The sequence below is a fragment of the Bos grunniens genome, chromosome 16 (genome assembly GCF_055505025.1).
Source record: "Bos grunniens cultivar Pamir isolate PY7600 chromosome 16, Bosgru_T2T1.0, whole genome shotgun sequence".
Lineage (NCBI taxonomy): Eukaryota > Metazoa > Chordata > Mammalia > Artiodactyla > Bovidae > Bos > Bos grunniens.
Window position 1 is genome coordinate 13,125,392 of NC_141180.1, and position 10,781 is coordinate 13,136,172.

General features: G+C 37.5%; 1 protein-coding gene across 1 annotated transcript in view; it reads right to left on the minus strand.

Moving 5' to 3' along the window:
* PLA2G4A (phospholipase A2 group IVA) overlaps nucleotides 1-10,535 on the minus strand; it is a 172,849-nt gene extending 162,314 nt beyond the window's left edge. The window contains exon 1 of the mRNA XM_086343323.1: nucleotides 10,456-10,535. The gene's annotated coding sequence lies outside the window, so the exon portion shown is untranslated. The remainder of the gene's footprint in view (nucleotides 1-10,455) is intronic.
* Nucleotides 10,536-10,781: the final 246 nt, after the last annotated feature.

The following is a 10,781-nucleotide window of genomic DNA, read 5'->3' on the forward strand; positions in this document are numbered from 1 at the left end:
AACTTAACAATCTGTCAACTAGGAAGGAAAAGGAGCCCAGCAGGATGGCTCCTGGAAATAGGTAAAGGCACTGAGGGTCACTGAAGTATAGAACCAGGCCACCAGTTGGCTAAGCCCAGAGTCCAAGAGTTTAAAAGAACAAAGACTCAGTCCTTGCCAATCAGATGCTGGAAATCAAGCTAATTTATGACTACTCCCTACTAGTTAATAATTACCCTAGAAAAAAGGATGTGTCTTCTACAAGCTCATGAATTTCTATGTATTTTTGTTTTCGGTGTTTTGTTTTATTTGCTTTGTGTATTTGGTGGTTTATTTTAAGGATTTCTAGATATTCTTTCACTCTTTAAAGATTTCACTCTTTCTAGATTTCTTTCACTCCCGCTGAAACAAAACAAAACAAACCTCTCCAGAAAAACTTAAGCCATTCTGGCTTCTCTAGGTTTGCTCCTGGCATTTAAACACAGCTGGAGATAAACCACCGAACCTGGCAAACTGGTTTTTAATCTTAGGTTCACTTTCTCAAATCTCAGAGCGGCTCTCACGACTCCACAGCATCTCTCTAAATTGTTCTGGTGCCCTTGTATGCCAACACTAGAAAGACTTTCTTCTCCCCTTCAAGTCTCTCACATGACCCCACCCTCACTCTTGGCTGTGACCTCATTTCCCTTCACTGAAAAAACAGAAGGCAGCAGGCTGAAGTTCCCCATCTTCCCACCAGAGACTCTGCAAACTCCTCTGCCCAGGCACTCGGGTTCTTCTACTCCCCGTCATGAAGGAGGCAGAGTTCCTCCTCCTGTTGTGACCCATGGGTGGCTTCTAGACACAAAATCCCTCTATCTTCCTCAGGTGCTTCCCCCTAATGGCCATGCGTTTCTTTTCTAAGTTATCAAACTTTATTTTCTACTAGATCAGCTGATTGGCAAACTTTGCTAGTCTCCCCGCTGACTTCACATTCCTTTTACCTTCATGTTTCCATTTTTTTAAAAAATAGTAGGAATACACCACTTGCTTTAATGACTAGAAAAACAATTATGGTTACTATTAAAATATCCATAAATTACCAAATAAAGCTGAAAAAAAATCCCTTCCAACCTGTTTTCCAGTGTCGAAGATTGCCTTCTCTCTGGGTGTTTTTCCACCCTCTTTTTCCATCACTGAACATGCCTGGGGTCTCTCAAAAGACAAACTCCCACTTTCTACCTCAGTACCAAAGATGCCCCAACATAACTCCTCAGGGTTCTGCCAAGAGTGTGTCTCCATTTTCACGTTGTGTTTCTTGGACAGATTTCTTGAAAGGGCCATTTGCTCCCAGTGTATCTATTCATGTCCTCAGAGTCCTCACCTCCCATCCCCTCCGCCGTGTTATCGAATCCCCACCACTCCACTGGAACTGCTCTTATTACCACCACTAATGACTTCCAAGTTTTCAAATGTGGTTGTCAACTGTCCTATCCTGTTTCTCTGGAACCACTTTGCTTTTTTGGTTCCATGACATCATCCTAACTCCTGGTTTTCCATCAGATTTCTTGGTTGTTCCTTTGCAGGCTTATTTGCAAATGCTGTTCTCTGTCTGAAGCTCCCATCTGAGCCTCACCACCCTCAATCCCTTCCCCTTTCATGCCTGGCTTCTCAACCCTCACATCCCAGTTTAAATTTTACCTCCCCAAGAAACCTTTCCTTCACCTCCCCAGGTTAGCCTGTACTAATAAAGTCCATTTGCTCCTCTTATTATTTGCTTAATTATTATCTCTCTCCTCCAAGAAGGAATTAACTCTTTATTCAGGTATGTCATAAACGTAGCACAGTGCCTAGCATGTAGTTAGTATTAATTAAAACATACTGAATTCGTGAAGGAAAAATTGTGCATAGCCCAGAGATCAAACATTCCTGGATAATACTAGCATCTGCCTTTTTATTTCCTTGACCCAGCAGGTAAAATTCTTAAGTGAAAAAGTGAGTACAGACTATCTAACATGCTTTCTCTAATACCTCTTCTTCTCTGAAGAATTTAAAAAGGTATATGTTTCCTACTCTTTTCTTAGGCATGTTACATATATTAATGAATGCGTGTGCGTGCTAAGTCACTTCAGTCCTGTCCGACTCTTTGCCACCCCATGGTCTGTAGCCCACCAGGCTCCAGCTCTTCCCTGGAATTCTCCAGGGAAGAATACTGGAATGGGTTGCCATGACCTCCTCCAGGGGATTTTCCCAACCCAGGGATCAAATCATATTCATGAACAGTATCTAGAAATTCTTTTCTTCACAGAAACTTATAATTTCTACAAGAGTGCTCTTTTCATTGTGACAATAGCTCATAAGGTATTAATCAACCAAACCAATTTATCAATTTAACACATAATTTAAGCAGACAGTAAAATTTTCTGCAAACACTGAATGAGTCTCAAAAAACTGGTTCTTTTATTGCTTTTCACTGACAACAGAGGGGTCATTAGTGATAAAAATAAGAAAAAATCTCATATAAACATTGTGAACTTTTATATATTTTAAATATAAACCCCTGATTGTCACTGCCTCAAAAAATAAGTACCACACATCTTAATATTTTGCAACTAAATTTTTAATTAAGAAATCTTTTTAAATTAGAATTTTTGCTGTGAGAAATCATCCTAAAATATGTTAAGAGCATACTTATCAATGATATAATGATATTCTGAAGTTATATTTGAACATGAATTCCCATTACACACTGAAAGCAATGATTTTGAAAACTATTCCATGAACTACAGAAATGCCCTAGCATTGTCTCTTTGAGATCTAAGTTCATATAACCTCAGCCAGTTTTAAACTCGTCTGCCACTTCTTCATGACAGTTGCATGGAAAGGAAGTTGATACCTGTTTGAGGTAGATAATAACAGGGATTGATGGATACTAAGAAATCTTAATTACAAATGCAGGAATCTAGTATGTCCTCAAAACCATATGCATCTTTAGATATTTTCCTCCAGGATGCTGCTGCTGCTGCTGCTAAGTCGCTGCAGTCGTGTCCAACTCCGTGCAACCCCATAGACGACAGCCCACCAGGCTCCCTTGTCCCTGGGATTCTCCAGGCAAGAACACTGGAGTGGGTTGCCATTTCCTTCTCCAATGCATGAAAGGGAAAAGTGAAAGTGAAGTCACTCAGTCGTGTCTGACTCTTCTCGACCCCATGGACTGCAGCCTACCAGGCTCCTCCATCCATGGGATTTTCCAGGCAAGAGTACTGGAGTGGGGTGCCATTGTTACTTAATTGCTCTAAATTACTTTCCTTACTGGACAGATGGCGCTAGTGGTAAAGAATCTGCCTGCCAATGCAGGAGACACAAGAGACATGAGTTTGATCCCTGGGTTGGGAAGAACCCCTGGAGAAGGAAATGGCAACTCCCTAGAGTATTCTTGCCTGGAAAATTCCATGGATAGAGGAGCCTGGAAGGCTACAGTCCATGGGGTTGCAAAGGGTTGGACGCAACTGAGCACATGTACACACATGCACTTTTCTTACTACTCACATAATACTGCATCAGCTACATATAAAAAGACCACAAAATGGACTAGCTTTTTGTCTCAAGAAATAAACAATGAGAGCCTGGGGACAATTCTGGTGTTCCAGAGGCTAAGACTCCACGCTTCCACTGCTGGAGGCATCAGTTCGATTCCTGATTGGGGAGTAAGATCCAGCATGCCAAGAAGAGGCTGAAGAAAACTTACAGGCACCAGTTATCTCCCCTTAAACAATCCCAGGCAGACACTGTCTCTTCTACAATTACAGATGCAAGAATCTCACAAGAATACATAAAGGGTCTAACATCTCAAGTTACTGCTGAGGTACGGCACTCATCTTGTTGAAGCTGTGGACATAAAAGTATGGGGCAAATAGGAAGTGTGTCAGTTTACTGACCAAAATTCAGAAGCTACCTGCTGACCTAATGTATCAAGTGGCACAGTTTCATCTAGCAGTCAAACATGACCTACTGTGTATTACTTATGACGGAGTTTTATATATATGTGTAATAAGCCACTCTATAACTAAAGTTGATTTTTACTCCAGAAAAAAAAAAAAAAAATTTAGTTTAGGTAAGCTACTGAGTTGTTTGGAAAGGTAAAATAATTGTTTTTCATACAAATGATAAATCCAAAGTCAGAGTAACTATTTTGATACAAATGCTTTAAGCTAACCACCAATATTAATGAGGCCAAAAGAACCATAGGCTCTGCAGGTTGTACTCAGAATATTCTAAAAAATGCTCTGTTACTAAATAAAAGCAAAACCTTTGGTAGAATTCGTGTTTTTTGTACAATTCATAATACGTCTATTTTGTATTTTGGGGTTAAACTTCATATACCTTATTTTCTTAAAGTAGCATATATCTCTATACAATGCTAAATAGTTACAAAGTAAGAAATTCTAAATTATATAATACTTCTTGAGACTTTCCTGGCAGTCCAGTGGTTAAGCCTCTGTGCTTTCAATGCAAGGGGTGCAAGTTCAATCTCTAGTCAGGAAAATAAGATCCCACATGCCCTGCAGTGCCTCAGGCAAAAATAAATTAATTAATTAATTGGGGGAAAAAAAGGAAAAAAAATTTTAATTAAGAAGGAGCTAATTCAACAAATAAATAAATCATATACTACTTCTTCAATCATTCTTAAATGTTTATGCAACTTCCCCTATTATGTCAATCAGTAATCTTATAATCCCATGATAAGAACAGAATAGTTAATAGGGGAACTGTTGGCATGTGTACTTTCTAGTTCTGCCCCCTATAATTTTTCTGACGTTAACACAAACAGGAAGAGGTTGACAGTCTTAAATAACATGCATCAAAACTGGAAATATAAACCAATCAATTAGTCAATTGAAGCATACAAAATACATCAAAATAAAAATCATAAGACTTGGATACTAAATAAGCTAGAGCAAGTCCCCAACATATGAACTAGTTCTATTCCAAGAGCGTATTCGTAAGTCCAACAAAGGTAACCTGGGTACCCAGTTAACACAAGCGACTATATAGTGCTGTACTATAAGGGTTTATAGTAATACTTGTCACACAAATAATATATACATAAAAAACCAACACAAAAGGTAAAGAAAACATTTTAAATCTTACAGTACAGTACTTTGAAAGGTACAGTAGTATGGTATAACAGCTGGCATACAGGGGATGCAACATATGTTCACATCTTTGAAAGTTTACAACTTAAAGGTTTGTATATAAGGGACTTACGGTATTTAACTGTCCACTCACACCTCTTTCACATTTGTAAAATGTGAATATCTGCTCTGCTAACTTACATGGTTATTGTGTGAACAAAGTTCTTAAGTAATCTCTTTATAAACCACAAAACGCTATGCAAACAAAAGGTATTATTGTCCCTCTGATATTTTGTTTCAAACTAGGTAATCAGAAAACAGACTGTAAATTAAATAAAATGAAAAACAAAACTCAGTGTTATAAAAATGAGTTTTTCATATTATGGAAGACTGAAATCACACATATTATGGATATTTGTTTTCTAACTCAAAACGAACTATTACCTAAAATGCATAAACTTCCCTGCAGACTTCAGAAGTCAAGCAAATGAGGAAGATTAAGGAAAAGGGTGCAGTTGATTTACAAGTGCACTCTCCTCCCTATAAAAAGGGAAAGCAAGGGAAATGAGTGCAACGTGGTCCCAGTCCTTCATCTTTGACTCAGTGGTTATTAAACTCTGACAGGGATCACTTACAGACGATTGCTGAGTTTCACTACAGCTATTTCAACTCATTCAATAAGCAATCAAACTGGTGGTGCAGCTTCATAAATCGGCTTATGGAGAGCACTGAATTATTTAAGCTTATTTTATATTTGTATGATGGAGAAATAAATTATATTTTCAAAGAATGGTCTAAGGGTGGACCAGGAATCGAAGAGAATCCCCCAAAAAGTGAGAATCACACACTGGCAAGGGCAGCAAAATTTGGGCGCATCTCTTTTTCTCAGGTGTGTGGCTGCACCAAAAGACAGCAACAAAATCGGCTCTGTTGTACTGGTTTTTTTGGAAAGAACTCCAGAACCAACTCTTTGGTTCTCCCAACTGTCACTGCCCTAGTGGCCAAGGAGCAGATCAATAGCTAAAGCTTAAATTCACTGTCTCTAAGTTGGTTCTTGACAAACACGGACACCATTTTTCTTACAAAGCCTTTAGAAAGAGTCATCTGTAACCCTTAGTCCTGTCTCCATCTTCTCTGCATTAAGCAAGTCTGGACATTCCTAAAGCTGTGGGAGATTCTACAAAAGTTTTGGCCCTCTTCTCGGAAACCTCTTCTACTTCCCTGATTTTGTAGAAAATGACAGTCTATGAGAATAAAAATAACTTGCTTTCATTTTTCTATGCATCTCACCCACTTTTTATGAAAAGTTATCAGGAAACAATATGAACAATCCTCTAAACTTGAAAAAAGCAATGTTTACAGAATTTCTATTTCCATTTCAAAATTTGGCCCTTAATGTTAAGACCCCTAACACTCTTCAAAATTATTGAGGACCTGAAAGGGCCTTTCATTATATAAGTTATATCCATTGATATTTACCATATTAGACATTAAAATTGAAAAAAAGATTTAAAAATCACATTAAAAGAGGCAATTCATAAACACAGAGACAGAAGAGGCTGTCATGAAAACTGTTCAACCTTATTTCTGAAAGAAATGGAAATTTAAACAAGATACCATTTTCATATAACAATTGTCTCAGTTTTTTGATTTGCTGTTATTTGTTCTGTTTGTATATTAACATCATGTTGGCTTAGGGAAATTATACTCTTATTCTATTTATACATGGATACAATATTTATCAACAGAAAATTGGCAAAAATAATAACTAGCACTCCACAATATTTTGCTGAATATTTTTTAAATCCTCTAGATACTCAATAAATATTATTATTAACCTTTTAGAGTTGACAAAAGAACATTTTGATAAAGCATTTGACTTAACGATCTCACCTGTACTTAGGAGAACTTTTAATAGAACTTGAAAAATACATTTTAAGAATCTATCCAGGACTTCCCTGGTGGCACAGGAGATAAGAATCCACCTACCAGCGCAGGGGAGACTGGTTTGATCCCTGTCCAGAAGATTCCACATGCCACAGAGCAACTAAGCCGGTGCGCCATGACTGCTGAAGCCCCAGTGCAGCAACTACCGAGCCCTCATGCTCCAGAGCCTGTGCTCCACAAGAGAAGCCACACCAACGAGAAGCCCAACCGCTGCAACGAAGAGTAGCCCCTGCTCGCTGCAACTAGAGAAAGCTGGCACACAGCAATGCACACCCAGCACAACCGAAAATAAATAAATAAATAAATTTAAAAAAATCTATCCAAATGAAATAAACAAACGTTTGTATTGAGAGGTCCTAAGTGAAACACTATTAATAACAGCAGAAAATTTTCATCCATGTAAAGATCTAGCAATTTATAATCAGCCAATACAGAATTTCCACTGACAAAAAATTAGATCTTAGAACCATACTCTCTGGCTCAGGGCTAGATTGCCATTGCTTGCATAGTGCCTGACACATGGGAGGGCTCAGTAATATTTGTTTATTATATGAATGAATATTAAAGAAAAACCAAAGACTATAAAAATGTCTTGAGAGAAAATTTCATGATTGAGGAGGAGCATGTTACAAAACAGCATGAACAGAGCATTAAATTAATTAAACGTGGAGGTCATTAGACTCAGGTGACCCTGATCCCACCACAACCTGCATCAGCAAACCAAAATTTAAGCCAGTAAATGCCTCAAAGTTACAAAATCAAAAACTAAGGACAATCATTCAGAAACAGCCAACTAAACTTTAAGCTTTAGTCAATATATTCCTTACTTTGTTTCTGCTTTACCTCTATAAAATCTCTCCCCCATATAGTGTCAGTGAAGCACTCCTAACCACTTCTGGTTGGGCACTGCCTCATGCCAATCACTTTTTCCTCAAATAAACTCAAAAAATTTTAATATGCCTCAGTTTATCTTTTAACAAGTGCGATCACAATTTTGTGAAATCTACATATGGATGAATGTATTATAGAAAAATGTCTAGAAATATGAAGAGATGTATATAGTTGAATTCCTTGTGTCTATGCTGATGCATGCTAGTTACTCAATAAATATTTCTGATTGAATAAATGACATTTTAAAAGTAGTTACCCCTTAGGGGGACTATATGTACAGTTTTCCTTTTCCTCTTTGCAATTTCTATATTTGACAAGATTTAACCAGTAAGCGTGAATTATCTTTGTAATAAATAAGAATATGATAAAACATAATTATGCTGGGAAATGTCATTAGGAATTTAGGAGCAAAAGTAGCAAATACAGACATCCTACAATCTAATAAAAAAAAATAACATGTATCTCACTTCCCTATTATGTTTTACTGATTGCATTTGGCAATAAGAAATATCAGATGTTACAGAAAAATGGCAAGCTTAAGATTGTACAGCTACTATTGGGGTGGAGTCTAGAATGTAGGTCATTTGATTTCCAGGCAAGTAGTTTTTCTATTACACCAATTATTTAGAGTTCTGAAACACTAACTGAATAAATGCAATATTCACTATAAGGCAGTTCTTATAAGTGAAATAATTTGCTAATTATTTTATACTGTCAGAAAACTCCAAAATTCTAAGAAATACTATGTTTTCACATGACATGAATCATTTGGAGAATCTGAAATTCCTAAAGGTGTTTAAAAATTTGTGCATTTTAGAGGAACATATGTCATTATTCAGGGAAGGGGTCTATAGCTTTCATAAGATTTGTAAAAGGGTCTGTGAAAATAAAAAAGAAGTTGAAAATGACTAAAGCTTAACTCTGCAAGCAAGAGGAAGAAAAAAACTAATGGTAAATAAAAGGCATAAGAGAGGAAAAGGAACCATAGCTAATTCTGAATTCCTCTTTTTTATTCCTGGAACATATTTTTTTAATATGCAAACAATTTGGTTTTTATGACTTTGCTTTCTAAGCAGACACTAGGAATGATACTGATGGGTTAAAAACACAGGCAAATTACCTCTGTGGGATGAGCTTTATCAGGTACTGTTAGCAAGAAGCTGATAAATGTAAAATGTAAAAAAAAAAAAGAAATTAACATTGCAAGTCACTTTCAAGATATTTTTCATTCATGTTTAATTGAGAAAAGGAAAATTATTAAATAGATTTCTTAGTTTCTTGTCCCATGAAATGTGCTTCCCCTACAGGAAGTTTGTGAAGCAGTTTTGAGCAAATGCAGATTAAACACTTCTCTGTGCATTTCACAATTATTGCTTAAATGAAAATTTAACTCTTCCTTTGCACAATGAAAGAACCAAATACCTGTTGTTTAATCCCAATATTCAACTTGATCGGCAAGGTTTAGAGATATCTGGAATATAATTTTAAAACTCTTAAGCAAGATTTGTTTCATTACTCTTCCCTGCAAACATCTCTTAGGCCACAGTTTCAAATTTGTGCAACAAACAGAAATAAAACAAAACAGAAATTCCCTTTGAATCCAAAAGGTTATACATGCAAATATCATAGCTTGAAATTGACATACACCCAAATGGTCTGCCTCCAGCGTGCTCCACCTCCCTTAGATGAATACGTGCTTACGTCATCAACCAACCTGAAGACCATTTCTTGTTTTACTTTTTGAGGTCATTTATAAGACTAAAATGAGTACAATATAGGAGACTTAAATAAGTTAAACCACTATCATTTCAAATCCAAGTGGCTTTTTTATTCTTTTTTTAAGGAATGCTTTCAATACGAAATTACTAAAATAGTTTCACACTCAAAACTTAACTTTCTTATTTGAGCAAATCTTTTCCACATCTAGTTCCAAGCTCTGCCCTCTTGGCATGTCCAATAACTTAGAAGGACGAATCAGAAGGCCAGTCATTGTACAATCAGTTTTTCAATGTTGTCTGTCTTTTCGCACAACACTGCTACACATTAAATACCCAGGTACGCTTTGCATAAGTAACCGAAATGACCGTTTATCAATTAAACCTTAAATGAATCGATAAATTCCTTCACTAAAGATCCTCAGGACTGTCAAACAGCAGGTTGCTTGAGTATGGGTATTGGCCACCACCTCACGTGGAGCTCTAGCTAGAGTCACCTCGCCGCGGTTCTGAACGTTAGCTTTCTTTCCGGGCTGTAAAAGAAGGAAACGCCTTATCTCGGACTCCACAGTGCATCTAGCCCCCGGAAAGCAAACTGGCATTTGTTAGAAGGAAATTAAGGTCCCCCGATCTGTGTCTCATTGCAAAAGGCAGAGGACATGCAGACTTTAGAGAGAGCGATGACTCCTAGTCTTCCCTCCGTCCCTCCTTCCTTCCAAGCAAGGTAGAAACTAAAAGTTAGCGAGAGTGGGAGAGAGACCTGGAGCTAGCGGGGGTGGGGGTGGGGGAAGAGTAAATAGATTGCTTACAGTTCCCAGAGTTAGGGTTAGGTACAGTGAGATCCTTCGGGCTCCTTTACGCCTCTAGTTTTCTGTCGGGATCCTTTCTTAGCCCGGGACCACAGAGAAGTTCAAGTCTTATCCTTGGTAGGAGGGGCTAAAATGTGGGCTGGTTTCCTTTCGTCTTTGCAGATGCGTTAAGGTGGAATTAAAGAGGAAGGGAGGGAAAGCGCTGTTCTTGGAGGAGCTAACATCTTAAATGTCAATGTTTACTGTTTAGAACTAGGAGGCTGAAGTCAGACAACATGCACAAGTAAAATGTAAGTTAACCAGTTCTAAATGTCATGGATGCTGTG